The sequence below is a fragment of the Nerophis lumbriciformis genome, linkage group LG02 (assembly GCF_033978685.3).
Source record: "Nerophis lumbriciformis linkage group LG02, RoL_Nlum_v2.1, whole genome shotgun sequence".
In the NCBI taxonomy this organism is placed as follows: domain Eukaryota; kingdom Metazoa; phylum Chordata; class Actinopteri; order Syngnathiformes; family Syngnathidae; genus Nerophis; species Nerophis lumbriciformis.
In genome coordinates this window covers 23,204,158-23,224,558 of record NC_084549.2, presented here as the reverse complement: position 1 = coordinate 23,224,558, position 20,401 = coordinate 23,204,158, and the positions used below count along the sequence as shown (strand labels likewise).

General features: G+C 39.2%; 1 protein-coding gene and 1 long non-coding RNA gene across 2 annotated transcripts in view; one reads left to right on the top strand and one right to left on the bottom strand.

Annotated features, from left to right (window-relative positions):
• slc35f3b (solute carrier family 35 member F3b) overlaps window positions 1–20,401 on the top strand; it is a 137,307-nt gene that overhangs the window by 11,392 nt on the left and 105,514 nt on the right. The gene's annotated exons all lie outside the window — the stretch shown is intronic.
• Window positions 1–20,401, bottom strand: part of LOC133605661 (uncharacterized) — a 67,489-nt gene that overhangs the window by 46,091 nt on the left and 997 nt on the right. The window contains exon 2 of the long non-coding RNA XR_009815164.1: window positions 17,009–17,133. This is a non-coding gene — a long non-coding RNA (uncharacterized lncRNA). The remainder of the gene's footprint in view (window positions 1–17,008; window positions 17,134–20,401) is intronic.

Sequence of the window (20,401 nt, the reverse complement as noted above, 5' to 3'; positions counted from 1 at the left end):
GCAGAGATACCCTAAAATTTATATTGAAAGAAAACCCACTGGGTTGAAAACCTATACTGTGCTTGTTGCCATGGTAATGAGATTGCACAGGCAACCATAACAATAACGGCGCTGTTTCCATAAACTTGCACTGTCAGAGATGTTTTCTAATGCGTTCATTTTTTACTCAAAAATACTGTTGTGTAAATAATAGCCTTAATGTTTTGTGACCCTGAACAGGATAACGTATATATTATATATACGTACATAAACACCTATTACACCTTTGTCCATTGTGAAGTGGAAGTGGGTCTTTGTTCTTTCCCCAATATAACAAACCCCTGCACCCCCATGAAGCACATTTACAGCTTGGTGAGGCATGAAATGAGTTTGGCTTTTAATTTCAGCTCAGTTTGGTCATCATGAACCAGGTACCCGGAACAGGTTGGATAGACTTCATGCTCATTTACACCTGACTGTGACAGTCCTGCCAGGGTATGACTGACTTTGACTGAAAATATGGAACGTGTCCAAACTCAGCTTGGATTTTCTCATGAGAGTTCAGGCGAAAAAAAACTATAATCAAGCATATGTTTTTTTGTTTCAAACATGCCTAAAAAGTCAGATTAAGGAATATTCCGTAGCTAAAATCGCACAATTCAACATGTCCGAAAAGCAGTAGGATGAAGCGGCGCTTATTCATCAAGTATTGATGATTCATTACACCATAGCTTTGAAACTACGCTTACACCATTTTGTTTTCATTTTATCATTTAAATGTTTTCACTTCCTGTAAGACAAGAAAGGAAAACTAAATAAGCAGAGAGAAGTTGGAAAAAAAGGGGCAGCAGTGTAAAGCTTGTGCAGTGTGCCAATAAAAACAAAAATAAGATCACAGTTCTCAAAGTACTGTATTTTCAGCACACTGGTAATCAAGCTCCACCCACCAAATCTTAGAAGTTAAATATATTTTTACATATATTTACCACACCAGACTATAAACCGCAGATATATACGTTGTGAAATGGGATAATCTTGAATGTGTATTTACATACCTTGATTGTTTCCATACGTTGTGAAATGGGATATTCTTAAATGTGTAGTTACATACCTTGATTGTTTCCAAACGGTGCCAGTAACACAGCATTAAAACAGCTGATCAAACTAAACAGAAGTCATAGTCACTGACCCACTAGCTGCGAAAGCCAGCTCTCCAATCACCTAAACAGACTCAATAACTCTGATTCTCGCAATGTATCATTTGGTATAATAATTATTATGAAACTTTTTTAAAACAGGTTACAGGTACGAAAAGCTCCTTCTGGTTGCCTGGCAATGGCCTAAAATATATATATTTTTAAATGATTCTTATAAAAAAATAAATAAAAAAAATAATATATATATATATATATATATATATATATATATATATATATATATATATATATATATATATATATATGTATATACAGTACAGGCCAAACGTTTGGACACGCCTTCTACTCATTCAATGTGTTTTCTTTATTTTCATGACTATTTACATTGTAGATTGTCATTGAAGACATCAAAACTATGAATGAACACATGTGGAGTTATGTACTTAACAAAAAAAGGTGAAATAACTAAAAACATGTTTTATATTCTAGTTTCTTCAAAATAGCCACCCTTTGCGCTGATTACTGCACACTCTTAGCATTCTCTTGATGAGCTCCAAGCACACCTGTTAAGTGAAAACCATTTAATGTGACTACCTCTTGAAGCTCATTGAGAAAATGCCAAGAGTGTGCGAAAATGTACAGTACAGGCCAAACTTTTGGCCTGTACTGTATATACATTTTTTTATAAAGACATTTTTGAAAATTATTAATCCATTTAGAATCAGGATGAAGAAGAATCGCGATTCGGATGTGAATCAGTTTTTTTTTACGCCCCTAGTGTGTACCATGTTTAGCCTCGTCCTCCAGTGATAATGGTATTTGTTAATAATACTAAGAAATGCAGTCTATTTTCTGTAATAGAAGTGATATTATTAGCTTACACTGTGTATGGAGACACATAATTACCTGTTAGCCGCTTGTCAGCCGGGGGACTAAAAACAAATAATTGTCAGCCAGAGGGGATTGGCCATTAGAAGACATTAATCGTATGTACTTATTCACGAAAATTGGCCGATCGATCGGCACATGCCTATTTATTTTGGCTTTGATGTAACTGAAGTCAGCATAGCAGCTTTGGTACAAATGTTATTCTTTATTTTTCTTAGGCTGCTGCAGCTCCCCTGACGTATTCTGTTACTGCTCAGGTGAGGTCCAACTCGCACCCTTGTACTTTTGCATTACCTTTTGTACAAAATCCCCCTAACTCCTATATTGATAAACATTTGTTTTTGTCCCTATCAACAATATGGCTTCACACTTCTCTGCTGTCATCCACATTCTGTTGCGGAATGGTATCCTGGGAAATGCTGTCAATCAAAAGCTGCAACAGGAGCTTAAAGAGGCAATTAAGTTAAAATATAACGGCTAGAAAAATACAACAGATGGATCCGTGTTACTATTAAGCGATGGATTTGTACAGCAACCACGGAGCTCAGTACATCGATATAGTGCGACCATAAACAAGCCACTTTTTACGCTCAGTGTCCCCCTGGTGATATGAACCTGTCACGGTGTGTATTCATCTGGAAGAGGAAGCTCGTCATGCATTGTGTAGAAAAAGTTGTCGTCATGTAGGCTGGCGCTCACTCGCATCATCCACATGAACAGAGTCGCCATGACACCATGCTCATGCATCCATGCTCCCACTCTTCCAAATAGAGAAGTCATTAAAAAGTACCGCATCAACATTTTCTCTGGCAGTTTCATCTTGATGCTTTAGCATTTTTGCATGCATATTTAATAAAACACTGTTTCATGTTTTAGTGCTATGCTGCTGAACATACGGAACATACCATTCCCAGAGGACTTGCACATCATTACATATTTAATATTAGATACAATTTGCAACCGTTTTGGAGGTATTGGATAATTTGCACATGCAGCCTTTTTTTTTTTAGCTGGTGGATATTTGATAATAATAGCTTTGGAAATTATGTTTTGTCTTTTTTGCAACCACTTAGTGAACCATTTACAAAAATAAATAAGATCGTTTTGGAGACATTCTTTCTAGCATATTCTTATGTTTGCAATAGTTCTCTACTGCAAATACTTAAAAGTACATGAGCAGAATTAAATAATGTTACTTTAATCTTTGCCACTGCACTTTTTTTTGGGATGAGAAAAAGATTGTTTTTCCCTCATTATTTTTGGATCAGGGAGAAGAGGCAGGTGTAGCTTCCAGACAACGCACTAGCAACCTTTCCTACTCAATAATAAGACCACTATGCTGCTTAGATTATATTTGTATTAGGGCTGCACGATTATGGCCAAAATAACAACTCCGATTATTTTTTATGAATATTGAAATCACAATTGTCACAATTATTTATTATCAGGGGTGGAGGGGCTCTCCCGCGGCCTGAGACAGAGCCCGTAGGAGTTTAGAATGGTGTAGTGCAGTGCTTTTCAACCACTGTACCGCGGCACACTAGTGTGCCGTGAGATACAGTCTGGTGTGCTGTGGAAGATTATCTAATTTCACCTATTTGAGTTAAAAATATGTTTTGCAAACCAGTAATTATAGTCTGCAAATGATGTGTTGTTTTTGAGTGTCGGTACTGTCTAGAGCTCGGCAGAGTAACCATGAAATACTCTTCCATATCAGTAGGTGGCAGCCGGTAGCTAATTGCTTTGTAGATGTCGGAAACAGCGGGAGGCAGTCTGCAGGCAAAAAGGTGTCTAATGCTTAAACCAAAAATAAACAAAAGGTGAGTGCCCCTAAGAAAAGGCATTGAAGCTTAGGGAAGGCTATGCAGAACAAAACTAAAACTGAATTGGCTACAAATTAAAAACAGAATGCTGGACGACAGCAAAGACTTACTGTGGAGCAAAGACGGCGTCCACACAGTACATCTGAACATGACATGACAAGCAACAATGTCCCCACAAAGAAGGATAAAAACAACTGAAATATTCTTGATTGCTAAAACAAAGTAGATGCGGGAAATATCGCTCAAAGGAAGACATGAAACTGCTACAGGAAAATACCAAAACAAGAGAAAAAGCCACCAAAATAGGAGCGCAAGACAAGAACTAAAACACTACACACAGGAAAACAGCAAAAAACTCCAAATAAGTCAAGACTTTGAGACAAGAGCTATAGTAATGCGTGCTCGGTTATGGTTTAAAGTCACATCCAACAATTGCGACAACGACTTTTTATTGTCAACTGAGTTTATTTTTTTAATTATTTCTGCTGGTGGTGTGCCTCCGCATTTTTTCAACACAAAAAATGTGCCTTGGCTCAAAAAAGGTTGAAAAACACTGGTGTAGTGTAAAAGATTGTATAAAATGTGGTGCTGTTATAACTGGCTTTATTTCCACTCTCTCTACCACGTGCAAATAATTTACAAGTGGAACGCTGACGACCATATTGTCAATATTTACCCAGAAAACAATTGGAGTCCAAGTGTATTTTGCGTTAAATCGCCATCAACCGTCCACCTCGTGACTTATCATTCACTTGTAAACAGAGAGACGACGGTGAGCATTTACTCGAAGTTCACATGAGTAGGAATACTTCTAGTAGACATAAAAAGTGGAGCAGCAAAGCGCGAGGAAAAAGAAAAAATAGAACAAGCCAAATTACAACGACTGGACAAATTTTCTTCGACCTCATGGAGATGAACCCGACGTTATTGTTGGCAGCAATTCAAGCCCGCCCAATGCACCAATACTGCCAGCATCAGGTTGCCACATTTCCAGGTAACAATTCAATTCTAACAATTACTCTACTTTACTATAACAGGGTTTCAGCGGGGCATTAAAAAGCATTAAAAGTCATTACATGGATTTTGGGAAAAATAAGGCCTTAAATTGCATGAAAAAGCATTAAATTCGATGCCCAAAGGCATTAAAAATGTATACAATTGTAAGACTGGGCCAGTAGTAGTAAGTCAATCAACCGAACCGTAAATGAAAATGAACTCAATAACTTTGCCGTCACATTTCTACATCTCTCTGTGTTTTTTTTTCCGTCTGCGGCTTTCAAACTGAATACAGGAGTTATTGTAAGTGTGAAAAGTGCTGCCTCAATACCGGACAGATCCATATAGAGTTTGAGCAGAAATATGTCATTTATGAAATAACTATACACTTCAAAACTTCACAAAAGGCTATGTTACATGAATTGTTTTTATTTTTCCTAAAGTACTTTCTAACATTACATTAACCACAAATAATGTAAAAAACAAACAAACAAAAAAACATGTTTGTTGAACTCTAACAAACAAGCCTTGTTCTTCTCTAACACCACCATGTGGTTCACTGCAACAGTTTGGCCGATCAAACACAAATAGGAGTGATACCTCCACCATCTATTACACAAGTTTAGTGCTGCCCTGACAACTCAGCGTTCTGTCACTTTACAGCCTGCATTCAATTATTTAAATCAATTTGATAAGGAAACATTTTAGCTAGTGTTCACGTTATTGGGAACACAGACAGATTTCACAATTGAATAATGGACGAGTGACCAGCCCAGCAAACAAACGGCAAGACGTATTAAACAAGTCATTTTCATGACAGCATTCCCTACATCACATTGTACAGATCGCCTGCTGCATTATCTCCTCCCCGGTACAATTTTTGGGTGGAACAAATGCGACCGTCTCCAATATTGCCCCCCCGGTTCTTATGCTTTTGCAAGCATCCACACCTGTCGCCATCAAACCACACACCAGGGATCTCACGGAACTGAAATGAGGTGACCAGCTGCAGCAGCCCGGTAAAAGTTTGTTAATGCTTGCTGGCGAGGTGATGGAGCTCTGTGTTCATTCACAGTGGCCTCCAGCGTGGGCGAAGGCAGCTTCAAGGGGGTTTTCTCTGCCGCTTCGAGCTGTTCAAGTGCTTGATTTGATGTGCAGCGGAGCCTACTTTTTAAATGTTAATATAATTAACAATCACTCTAATTTATTCAGAGCAGCTGTATTCTTCTGCTGCGCAGCGAGTTTCAGGTTTTAACTTTTTAGTTGATTTATGGGAGCTTATTCGTATTCATCAAATTGTAACATGAAACTTTGTAAACAGAGGAGCTGCATTGTATTTATACGGCCAGGCAAATTCGTATTTTCATATTGATATGTTTATTGTAACAATTGAACATCAAATACAGCTGAACTTATAACATTGCTGTCCTTCTTTAGACTGCAATGTAATTTAAAATAAATAAATCAAAACAAGTCATCCTTAAAAACATTATTATAAAGAAAACAAGGATTAAATAGATTGTAATTGTAAAGATTATCAATCTACAGTAATCCCGTTTATCACTGTTAATTGGTTCCAGACCTGAACGTAGTAACTTTTTTTCCGCAAACTAATTTTAAATCAAATATTTTTATAGCTGGAGCATGAAAAACCTGTTTAGGATCTTCCATATACGTTTTCAACATTATGAGAGCCCTCTAATCCTGAAATAACAGTCACCTTTACATTTTCACAACCCCACTATTTTCATGTATTTTCTATCATTTCCTGCCCTTGTGCTCCTATTTTGGTTCAACTCCCTTTTGGATTCCTTGATTTTTCTTTGTGTGTTTTGCACCTTTGTGCCGCATAGCTTTCACTATGCTGGCTGAATCTTATTTGGCTTTTTTGTGCACTTCATTGTTGCACTAGTTTTGGTTCATAAATACTTTTTATCTGCACTTCGCCTGCCATCTCTGTATTTTGCAGTCAAGACCAACACAACTGTGACACATACCAAGCTCTGCTACAGTGGAACATAACTTATATACATATTTTAATCCAATCATGCATGTATGGAAAATTGGCAATAAATAAATAGTATTTGAGGTCTTTAGTAATGTTTGCGGCTAAGCCAATCAGTGGCCATGATATTGAACAGTGCATTTTGATTGGTTTGGTCTCATCTAGTGGCCACTACAACTGCAGTATTAATATTTGTCGTTCATTTTTGTACAAACCCCGTTTCCATATGAGTTGGGAAATTGTGTTAGATGTAAATATAAACGGAATACAATGATTTGCAAATCATTTTCAACCCATATTCAGTTGAATATGCTACAAAGACAACATATTTGATGTTCAAACTGATAAACATTTTTTTTTTGCAAATAATCATTAACTTTAGAATTTGATGCCAGCAACACGTGACATAGAAGTTGGGAAAGGTGGCAATAAATACTGATAAACTTGAGGAATCCTCATCAAACACTGATTTGGAACATTCCACAGGTGTGCAGGCTAATCGGGAACAGGTGGGTGCCATGATTGGGTATAAAAACAGCTTCCCAAAAAATGCTAAGTCTTTCACAAGAAAGGATGGGGCGAGGTACACCCCTTTGTCCACAACTGCGTGAGCAAATAGTCAAACAGTTTAAGAACAACGTTTCTCAAAGTGCAATTGCAAGAAATTTAGGGATTTCAACATCTACGGTCAATAATATCATCAAAAGGTTCAGAGAATCTGGAGAAATCACTCCACGTAAGCGGCATGGCCGGAAACCAACATTGAATGACCGTGACCTTCGATCCCTCAGACAGCACTGTATCAAAAACCGACATCAATCTCTAAAGGATATCACCACATGGGCTCAGGAACACTTCAGAAAACCACTGTCACTAAATACAGTTCGCCGCTACATCTGTAAGTGCAAGTTAAAGCTCTACTATGCAAAGCGAAAGCCATTTATCAACAACATCCAGAAACGCCGCCGGCTTCTCTGGGCCCGAGATCACCTAAGATGGACTCATGCAAAGTGGAAAAGTGTTCTGTGGTCTGACGAGTCCATATTTCAAATTGTTTTTGGAAATATTCGACATCGTGTCATCCGGACCAAAGGGGAAGCGAACCATCCAGACTGTTATCGACGCAAAGTTCAAAAGCCAGCATCTGTGATGGTATGGGGGTGCATTAGAGCCCAAGGCATGGGTAACTTACACATCTGTGAAGGCACCATTAATGCTGAAAGGTACATACAGGTTTTGGAACAACATATGCTGCCATCTAAGCGCCGTCTTTTTCATGGACGCCCCTGCTTATTTCAGCAAGACAATGCCAAGCCACATTCAGCACGTGTTAAAACAGCGTGGCTTCGTAAAAAAAAGAGTGCGGGTACTTTCCTGGCCTGCCTGCAGTCCAGACCTGTCTCCCATCGAAAATGTGTGGCGCATTATGAAGCGTAAAATACGACAGCGGAGACCCCGGACTGTTGAACGACTGAAGCTCTATACAAAACAACAATGGGAAATAATTCCACTTTCAAAGCTTCAACAATTACTTTCCTCAGTTCCCAATCGTTTATTGAGTGTTGTTAAAAGAAAAGGTGATGTAACACAGTTGTGAACATGCCCTTTCCCAACTACTTTGGCACGTGTTGCAGCCATGAAATTCTAAGTTAATTATCCATCCATCCATTTTCTACCGCTTATTCCCTTCGGGGTCGCGGGGGGCGCTGGAGCCTATCTCAGCTACAATCGGGCGGAAGGCGGGGTACACCCTGGACAAGTCGCCACCTCATCGCAGTAAGTTAATTATTATTTGCAAAAAAAGAAAAAGTTTATGAGTTTGAACATCAAATATCTTGTCTTTGTAGTGCATTCAATTGAATATGGCTTGAAAAGGATTTGCAAATCATTGTATTCTGTTTATACTTACATCTAACATAATTTCCCAACTCATATGGAAACGGGGTTTGTAATTTAGTTCCAAAATACACAGAATATGCTTTTAAAAATCTGCAATAGAGTGAAAATGTGTCAAGTATTGTGAGTGGTAGCAGTTTTATATAATGAGGCAATGCCATGTTGGTAAAAACATGCATAACATATGTACATAAATGGACATTTCGACCATCCTTGGTACAGTCTAAGCAGCTTGTGTTGCATAACATCAGATGCATAATGGAATGTGATGCATAGATCATCACGCACCTGCTCGTACGGACTGAAATGAAAAATCTGCAAATCAGAATTTTTTACTTTGAAGCAGGGGACATCAATGGCATGCATTTCACCGTCTCTCTTTAGAAAAGAGTGTCACCCAAAGAGGAGCAGATCGCAACAAGGGAGACCATTTTGCTTATTAAGACATGTTAGTGATGGACAGCAGAAAGTCTTTATAGTTCATGTAGGACTTAAGTAATGTGTTTGAATTGCAGAGACAAAAGCAAATTGAAATGTGTTATGCTTTGATTTGAGTGCAAATTTTTCTTCTATTAGAAGTCCTCTTTGTATGCCAATCTCAGTTGTGCAGGCACTCTTTCACCTCCTTTCATCTGGTGTTAATTTGAAGATTCCCACCCAGACGTAATTAATCCAGCGTGGCCACACAGAGGAGCGGCATTGTGGAGCACAGTGGGGAAAGTGGAAATGAGGTTGTACCAGCAATTAATGGCCCTGGTTGGCTATGTTGACAGGAGCTTATTTGCTCTGTCAGCGTCTGGTGACAGTGCCCCATGTCAGAGCAAAACTTCACGCTATTAAATGCAAACATAAACAATGAGTGCATCTTTTCCTAGGTTCACGTTTTTTACCATCAGCCAGAGGTTGACAGTAAATAGATGGTGACTAATTCATGTTTGTTTAAAGACTACAGCTGAGTAAAAACACTGCAAGATAGCTCCACTGATCAGCGTTCTTCAACACAAAGATGCCCACCTGCAAGTCAAAAGTTCCTTTTTTGTTTTTTTGTCAAGTTTGTTGTTATAGAAATGCACAAGAAATGTGAAATAAACAAGTCGTTTAGCATTCTGTAATGGCGGTACTGTGTTCAGAAAATAAGTTTTATTGACACCCCCAACTGTGTTCAACGAATCAGCGCACAACAGCACAGCCCGACTCTGATAAGGTTCTGGGAACCTTCCAAAAGTCCCACCTAGCTGGCAGAACTAAAAAAAGTTCCTGAAAAACTAAATATACCCAGGTAGTTTTTGGTGAAAACACAGGGGGAACTTTATTTACTCGGGTGAATGGGAAAATTCCTGTAAAAGTTCCTGCCGTGGAAAAGGGCCTAGATTGTCTTCGGAATTTGTCAATACCAATCCAATCAGCAGATGCCATGTTCGCATAGTTCTGAATAAGTAGATAACTTCAATGTCCTCAATGGATAGAATCCCAAGCTTTTCGTTGAGAAAATCTTGTCAAATGCGTTGAGACCAGTCAATCAATTCCATGTTTTAGATTTGGATGACAGTGCGGCGAGAGGCTCCAAAAGAGTTGAGACGAGACAAGACAGATAAGGGATATGGAAGGAAAGAGAAAACAGCATTCTCCTCCATGTAAGTGTGCCCTGATTCTAAATATGACATACACATCACATCATTTAATATATCACTATATTTATGCACGGATGATATATGTTGGTCAAAACACATATGGACGTGACGCCATTTTTCCATAGATTAGATAATACAAACCCCGTTTCCATATAAGTTGGGAAATTGTGTTAGATGTAAATATAAACGGAATACAATGATTTGCAAATCCTTTTCAACCCATATTCAATTGAATGCACTACAAAGACAAGATATTTGATGTTCAAACTCATAAACTTTTTTTTTTTTTTTTTGCAAATAATAATTAACTTAGAATTTCATGGCTGCAATATGTGCCAAAGTAGTTGGGAAAGGGCATGTTCACCACTGTGTTTACATGGCCTTTCCTTTTAACAACACTCAGTAAACGTTTGGGAACTGAGGAGACACATTTTTTAAGCTTCTCAGGTGGAATTCTTTCCCATTCTTGCTTGATGTACAGCTTAAGTTGTTCAACAGTCCGGGGGTCTCCGTTGTGGTATTTTAGGCTTCATAATGTGCCACACATTTTCAATGGGAGACAGGTCTGGACTACAGGCAGGGCAGTCTATAAAGCCAAGTTGATGTAACACGTGGCTTGGCATTGTCTTGCTGAAATAAGCAAGGGCGTCCATGGTAACGTTGCTTGGATGGCAACATATGTTGCTCCAAAACCTGTATGTACCTTTCAGCATTAATGGCGCCTTCACAGATGTGTAAGTTACCCATGTCTTGGGCACTAATACACCCCCATACCATCACAGATGCTGGCTTTTCAACTTTGCTCCTATAACAATCCGGATGGTTCTTTTCCTCTTTGGTCCGGAGGACACGACGTCCACAGTTTACAAAAACAATTTGAAATGTGGACTCGTCAGACCACAGAACACTTTTCCACTTTGTATCAGTCCATCTTAGATGAGCTCGGGCCCAGCGAAGCCGACGGCGTTTCTGGGTGTTGTTGATAAACAGTTTTTGCCTTGCATAGGAGAGTTTTAACTTGCACTTACAGATGTAGCGACCAACTGTAGTAACTGACAGTGGTTTTCTGAAGTGTTCCTGAGCCCATGTGGTGATATCCTTTACACACCGATGTCGCTTGTTGATGCAGTACAGCCTGAGGGATCGAAGGTCACGGGCTTAGCTGCTTACGTGCATGGATTTCTCCAGATTCTCTGAACCCTTTGATGATATTACGGACCGTGGATGGTGAAATCCCTAAATTCCTTGCCTGCCCACTGCTCCCCTCACCTCCCAAGGGGTGATCAAGGGTGATGGGTCAAATGCAGAGAATCATTTCGCCACACCTAGTGTGTGTGTGACAATCATTGGTACTTTAACTTTAACTTTAATAGCTGGTTGAGAATGTTTTTTCTTAAACTGTTCAACAATTTGCCCACGCATTTGTTGACAAAGTGGTGACCCTCGCCCCATCCTTGTTTGTGAATGACTGAGCATTTCATGGAATCTTCTTTTATACCCAATCATGGCACCCACCTGTTCCCAATTTGCCTGTTCACCTGTGGGATGTTCCAAATAAGTGTTTGATGAGCATTCCTCAACTTTATCAGTATTTATTGCCACCTTTCCCAACTTCTTTGTCACGTGTTGCTGGCATCAAATTCTAAAGTTAATGATTATTTGCAAAAAAAAAAAGTTGATCAGTTTGAACATCAAATATGTTGTCTTTGTAGCATATTCAACTGAATATGGGTAGAAAATGATTTGCAAATCATTGTATTCCGTTTATATTTACATCTAACACAATTTCCCAACTCATATGGAAACAGGGTTTGTAGAAAGATGTATGTTAACGCTAAAAAAAAAGACGTGTCGAACACAAGACAACATTCATACTTATACAAACTCATTTCTGACATGTCTTTGTTTATTATAATGGCCCCTTAGTTCCAATGAAAGGAACTTTGAATGCTCCAGGATACCAAAAACATTTTGAACAATTCCATGCTCCCAACCTTGTGGGAACAGTTTGGAGTGGGCCCCTTCCTCTTCCAACATGACTGTGCACCAGTGCACAAAGCAAGGTCCATAAAGACATGGGTGACATAGTCTGGTGTGGATGAACTTGACTGGCCTGCACAGAGTCCTGACCTGAACCCGATAGAACATCTTTGGGATGAATTAGAACGGAGACTGAGAGCCAGGCCTTCTCGACCAACATCAGTGTGTGACCTCACCAATGCGCTTTTGGAAGAATGGTCGAAAGTTCCTATAAACACACTCCGCAACCTTGTCGACAGCCTTCCCAGAACAGTTGAAGCTGTAATAGCTGCAAAAGGTGGACCCACGTCATATTGAACCCTATGGGTTAGGAATGGGATGGCACTTCAAGTTCATATGTGAGTCAAGGCAGGTGGCCAAATACATTTGGCAATATAGTGTATGATTTATGTGCTGCTTGTTGCTGCAGTCATCTATAGCTGGCGAGTCTAACGTCTTTTAGAACGTAAACAAATTCATACTATCAAAATTACCTCTTACTAACCTCAAAGAAAATTTATTTTGCAGTATTTTTATTGCTTTTGTCTTAAATCGCCCAGCCCTATCTATCTAGGGTTGCTTATATTTTACTCTCAATGTCCCCAGAGCTTGATGTTTAATGTTTTTTTTAATGATGCATTAGCTTGTCATAAGGAAAAAGCATTCATTCCATTGCCGTGACAACCCTAATTGACTTGGGCTACAATATGAGTGGACCAGCCTGGACACCTCATGTGTTGTTGTGTTCACTAAAATCATCGTCAACATTCTTTTTTTTTTTAAGATGGCTGCAAACATCTGGCAATCAAACACATTCTATTACCAACAAGTGACTTAATACCTTATGAGTTGTGAGGCTGGCAACCCACTAGGCCTGCACAATTATTTTGTTTGTTATTTTGCTTTACTTGAAAATCAGACGCAGACATGGAAGAGAGGAATGGCTTGGCAGGATCTGCATCAAACATCAAGTAAGCTCCATGTGAATCCCTGGAGATTAATTTGAGGAGGTTTACAGCTGCCTGAGGGCAGTGAAAGACAGAGCTGCTTTTTGCATTTATTTACTAAAATGTATTTTTTAAATGAAGCATTTTGGGATACCAAGAGAATAACATGGCTAATTCCCACCAAGGAGCCAATTCAATTTGAAATGGTTGGGGGATCGTGAGAGGCAAGTATTTTTCAGTATTAGTGTTAGTATTAGGGATGTCAAGAATAACAAGTTAACACGTGTAATTAATCACAAATAAATGTTATAAAACATTTAGAGTCAAATTAGTGTCGTGGCCATAGTGAGCTAATGTGAGTATTCTACTGTAAATCCTTATTATAACCCCCTAGCAGTACATAAGGGCCTGAGCCACAAAAGGTTTGCGTGTATTAAAACATGTGCAAATTCACTCGCGTATGCGAATAAAAAAAGGTCATGCGAGTATTAAAAAAAAAAAGGCGCACACATGCAAATACAGATTTTCAAATTTTGATTGGCATTTTGCTCCGAAATTAAATCCATCCAAAGTTGATCAAACTAGAGTACATTTTTTGTATAGCATGTTAAAAATAAACTTCAACCATAACCATAACCAAATGGACAAGTGATTGACTCTGAAGTGTCACTGATCACTGCAGCGCTGTGTGTATCCCCCCCTCCATGCAGGGGGGTGCAAATGGCCTCCGGACCACACTTTTGACATCTCTGCTATAGATAATAAAAAATTGAATCTGATAAATCTATTGATAAAAAGCAGAGCCTGCCGACGCATGCGCGTTTATCATAACGCACAGTCACCATCTCTGCTTCAGTAAACAATGACGGTGATGACGTCACTGTCAACGATGCTAACTTGTCAGCCACTTCTTCAAGAGACTCCTTTTGAACACTCCTCGCACATTAACACTTCAAAAGGCAAACAATTGCCCCGTTTTTTGACCTGCAAAGTATGTTTTTGGGGTGGAGGAGTCTGCTCGGGTGCTGGTTAGCTTGAAGCTAACAGCTAACCTGTCTCCATCCTCGAACGATGTAGATCCAGCGGGAGATAAAAGTGAAGTTTCTATGGACTCACAAAGACTAAAATAACTCATTTACTGGAGTTAAAAATGTTGACTTTACACTCACCTTAGTGTTTACCATGAAGTCTTTATTTTGACAGCCCCTCGCGGTAAACTCATCCGAGTGCAAACTGAGGCAGTAGTTGTCATTGATAAAACTTTTGGCGAATCAAAATAAAAACTCAATAAACGGGGACGGAAATTTGACCCGGCAAATATAAACAAAACAAAACACTGGCGGAAAGCGATAATCGATACAATAAAAAAAAAAAAAAGCAAACCGGGTGTCTTGTCTGTCTCTCCACTCCCTTTACCATGAATTGATTAACGTGGACCCCAATTTAAACAAGTTGAAAAACGTATTCGGGTGTTACCATTTAGTGGTCAATTGTACGAAATATGTACTGTACTGTGCAATCTACTAATAAAAGTTTAAATCAATCAATCAATCCCTCGCTCTCTCTGTCTCTGCCCCTCCCTCACGAATGCTGCTGAGTGGCACACCTTCACAATTTGTTTTGTTTTTAACCCCTTCTTAACCCTGAACGTACATTGAAAATACACGCAACCCTAACTCAAAATGCCGGACATTTGAGGCATTTAAGAAACTCCGCCCGGACAGCCCCGCAATAGAGGACATGTCCGGGGAAAAGAGGACGTATGGTCAGTCTAAAATAATGTAACACTATACTATAGCAGTTCTCATTACATTCCTAATGTTAAGATTTGAGCATCAAATATATGTTTATGTTCCATTTCCATTATTTCCTGTTAAATACAATTATTTTAAAATAAGTGTACGCACTGCGCATAATTTCATTTTACACTCCGCTCAGAGCAAGTGAATACGTTGCACCCCGCTATGCACCCAGCTCCACTAGTGTTAGCGACAGGGATGTCCTATGGGTTTAATTAAGGGTTGCAGTAGGCCTTATGATGGCATTGTGTTTATATGTATGAGTGCACATGTCTATGTGTTAATAATGAAATTGTTATATTTAAATGATAAATAAATGATAAATGGGTTGTACTTGTATAGCGCTTTTCTACCTTCAAGGTACTCAAAGCGCTTTGACACTACTTCCACATTTACCCATTCACACACACATTCACACACTGATGGAGGGAGCTGCCATGCAAGGCGCTAACCAGCACCCATCAGGAGCAAGGGTGAAGTGTCTTGCTCAGGACACAACGGACATGACGAGGTTGGTACTAGGTGGGGATTGAACCAGGGACCCTCGGGTTGCGCACGGCCACTCTTCCACTGCGCCACGCACGCACCGGGTCTGTCCTTTCTCTGTTTGTCTGCAGGTTCCATAATTCAACTATAAAATAAGTGCCGATATTGTCAGCATTAGAGGGGCTCTTTAACTTAACTCAATATTAAGACACGTAATATTAGTCCTAAATTTTTTCTGTGCTACGAGAATTTTTCTGTGCTACTATTGTTTTTCAATTAGTAGCACCAGTGCTCCTAGTGAAAAAGCTAAGCGTACAGCCCTGTTATATTTTCTTACTAAATGTATTAGTTTTTCCATTTTGACATTAAAATTTTTTTAAGTATACTGCATGAAATTGCATTCCTTTTTAAACTTTAATAGTAACCAATATTACAACAAATGTTATATTATCCTTTTAAACACTTTTTTTTGTCAAATAAATACTTAAACATCTGCTTGACTTATGATTTCTAGGCTTTGAAAAAAAACTACAATTGTTTCATTACGGTATAATTCCGCCGACTCAGTAGCCAGGTTTTTTTTTACCGTAAAATCTACGGTTGTTGTTTTTACGTGAAAATGGCAGCTCAGTTGCCAGATTAAAAAAAATAGTCATTATGTTTTTCCTTTTATCGTAACATGTTGCTGAAAAAAACACGGTATATTTCACAGTAAGATTCAGTTGCCAGTTTTTACTGTAAAATCTACAGATTAGTTTGTATTTTTACAGTGTACGTAAAAATATATATAATAATCAAATACAAGCGGCCCTCTGAAGGCAGCCAGCCATAACTGTGATGTGGCCCTCAATGCAAACAAGTTTGACACACCTGTTATAGACACTGTGGATGAAGACATGTAAAACTATTATTTTCATCACTTAATTGCATGTTTTTGATTACTTCAAAACTAATATGGTTTAAATTATGATCAAAAAAGTAAATAATCGCCATTTCTAGACTTCCCTGCTCTTCCATAGACACCATGGCCTTGTTTTCTTCATGCTCGTTCAGTATTTCCTCAAGCAGTTTGGGGAAAACATCAGCAGAAGAGGATGCAAAACAAAATACTAGCGGCTTATCTTCTTTTTCTCTCATTTTTAAGCACCGGGTTTGTCCTTTCTCTGTTTGTCCGCAGGTTCCATAATTCAACTATAAAATAAGTGCCGATATTGTCAGCATTAGAGGGGCTCTTTAACTTAACTCAATATTAATAATTAACTTCTGTGGGTGGTGACATTTGACAAGCTTTAACACAGCATACAAACAAAATCTCCATCAGATTGGTAACGTGAGGCAACACACACACACACACACACACACACACACACACACACACACACCTTTTTGAAGACACTCCAAAGCAGCAAACGCTGTCATGGTCGATGACTTTGGCTCACCAATGATCAGACAGCAGCTTGATGGGCGGTGAAAGTGACACGCCTGGAACCAGCCGGCCCTCTGAGCACTTCAAACACACAAATGAAAATCTCTGGAGCTCAATGACGCCACACAATTAAGCAGAAAATTAACCTATTCGTCCTATTTGGCGAGAAAGAATGACCGATGTCGCTTCTTGCGTAGTTATTGGAACTAATTCAAATGATTTAATACAAAACACAGAGTTCCCATTAGTAAGATTGATCAAAACATGGCTGAGTCTCACATGTGTTTTTATAGTCATTGCGCTTTAGTAGAATATGTTCTTTTGAGAGCAGTGAGGAAAATGTGTAAATCATTCAGGACTTTGATTTTTTTTCTTTAGTATTCTAGTCAGTTGTTTTAAGTTCAGTAAAGTTTCCAAGGTCTGCATGGTTATATCAAATCCCTGCCTGAGACTTTTAAGCTTTGCAGCATCACATTGCTTCCACAGAGGGCGAACAACTGATGCTATCTTGCTGGAGGCCACAATAAATCATACATTCAAGGAAGAAAGGCATTTTGCGCAGCTTTGATGAAATGCATGGTGCTTTTCCGGTTCATTAACCTCAGCCTCGAAATAGAAAACGACCAATAACACCATTTTTTTCAGGCTAATAAATACTATTAGACTACTTTGCAGCAATGTGAGTGCAGTATGCCTGTGTATTACACACACAACTTAATGCAATGTAATAAAATCATAGTGCAACACCATCTTCCCAAACATGGCGGTCACACCAAAACAAAGAGTGACATATTTTATGAGTACTTTTGTGTTTTGTTCAAGCACGAAAAAAGAAGTCCCCCTTGCCTCTCGTGGCCCCCGTGAAACCTTACCGCCCCTTATAGGAGAGGTAAATCATGGTTTCCACTCGACTGCCAAGATACCGGTGGCGGTGGGGGCGTGGTCCCCATGATGTCATCGAATAATTTGCCTAATCTGCTATATTTTAGGCTAAAAAAAGTATACATACATTTAAAAACAAATCATAGTATTAATTAATGAATTTTTCAAAATTAATAGTATTAAGATATGTTTTTATATTGTTTTGTCATATTTTCAATTATTGTTATTTATTGTACAATGTACTTTGAGCATTTTTCAAGCGTCCTTCTAGAGACTTTTAATGACATTTTTTTGTATTAAAAACCACTCGGAACAAATCTAATCTTCTTCTGGTGTTATTATAAAATGTAGTCGTGTTTAGAAACACTTAACTTCTGTTCCTCAATGTCCCTGACGAAAGAGCCGAGCTGCATGACGTCACACTTGCTTTGCGCTGCTATAGTTGATCTTTCTCTTTTTGAAATCGCCCCTGTCTTCGTACTATTTGCATATTTTGTAGATCACTGTCCACGGGTATATCTGGTTACATCCACATCACAGACATGCTGACAACGCTCTAGACCAGTGTTTTTCAACCTTTTTTGAGCCAAGGCACATTTTTTGCTTTGAAAAAATGCGGAGGCACACCACCAGCAGAAATCATTAAAAAACAAAACTCAGTTGACAGAAAAAGTCGTTGTCGCAATTGTTGGATATGACTTTAAACCATAACCAACCATGCATCACTTTAGCTCTTGTCTCAAAGTAGGTGTACTGTCACCACCTGTCACATCACGCCGTGACTTATTTTGAGTTTTTTGCCGTTTTCCAGTGTGTAGTGTTTTAGTTGTCTTGCGCTCCTATTTTGGTGGATTTTCCTCTTTTTTTTGGTATTTTCCTGTAGCAGTTTCATGTCTTCCTTTGAGCGATATTTTTCGCATCTACTTTGTTTTAGCAATCAAGAATATTTCAGTTGTTTTTATCCTTCTTTGTGGGGACATTGTTGATTGTCATGTCATGTTCGGATGTACATTGTGGACGCCATCTTTGCTCCACAGTAAGTCTTTGCTGTCATCCAGCATTCTGTTTTTGTTTACTTTGTAACCAGTTCAGTTTTAGTTTTGTTCTGCATAGCCTTCCCTAAGCTTCAATGCCTTTTCTTAGGGGCACTCACCTTTTGTTTATTTTTGGTTTAAGCATTAGACACCTTTTTACCTGCACACTGCCTCCCGCTGTTTCCGACATCTACAAAGCAATTATCTACCGGCTGCCACCTACTGATATCCTCTCCAAGGTTTCTCATAGTCATTCACATCGACGTCCCACTGGGATGAGTTTTTCCTTGCCCTTATGTGGGCTCTGTACGGAGTATGTCGTTGTGGCTTGTGCAGCCCTTTGAGACGCTTGTGATTTAGAGCTACATAAATAAACATTGATTGATTGATTGATTGATTGATATGAAAGAGTATTACATGGTTACTCTGCCGAGCTCTAGACAGTACAGACACTCAACAACAACACATAATTTGCAGACTATAATTACTGGTTTGCAAAAAATATTTTTAACCCAAATAGGTGAAACTAGATCATCTCCCACGGCACACCAGACTGTATCTCACGGCCCAGTAGTATGCCGCGGCACAGTGGTTGAAAAACACTGCTCTAGACAATGGCGTGCATCTAGTTTACATCCGGGTTCGTCAGCACTGTTTTCAGTAATCAAAGCTTTATTTTCGGTGGTCAAGTTTTCGGTACATCACTTGTCAATAGTGGAGCAAATAATAGGCTACATGTATACAGTACCGTATATCCATTCAAACTGTAAAGACCTGCTGGTGGTAATGTTTAATGTTTGTGTCGTTTGGATTTAATGTTTTTCCCATGTTTGCAAACACACCATCCGTGCCTGAACGGTGATTGGCAGAGAATGAGGAAGTGTTGTTGTGTGTCCGGTAGGAAAGCACGGACGCACGGAGACAAAAGTGTGTACACGGGAGGTAAAACCTGTTTTGCCATTTATTGTCATAAGATTGGTAATAAAAGTTAAAAATAGTGTCGGACTTGGTGTAATTTCTTCTTGGGGCTACAATATATTATCCATTCATCCATCCATTTTCTACCGCTTGTCCCTTACAGGGTAGCGGGGGTGCTGGAGCCTATCCCAGCTGCACACGGGCGGTAGGTGGGGTACACTCTGGACAAGTCGCCACCTCATCGCAGGGTCACCACAGATAGACAAACAACATTCACACACTAGGGCCAATTTAGTGTTGCCCAGAGGGAACCCACGCAGTCACGGGCAGAACATGCAAACTCCACACAGAAAGATCCCGATCCCAGGATCGAACCCAGGACCTTCATATTGTGAGGCACACGTACTAACCCCTGTACCAACGTGCGGCCCACAATATATTATATTACTTTAATTTGTTTTCAAGGTGTGGCAGTAATAAAAACGCTGTGGCGGTCCGCCACATTCAATTACATT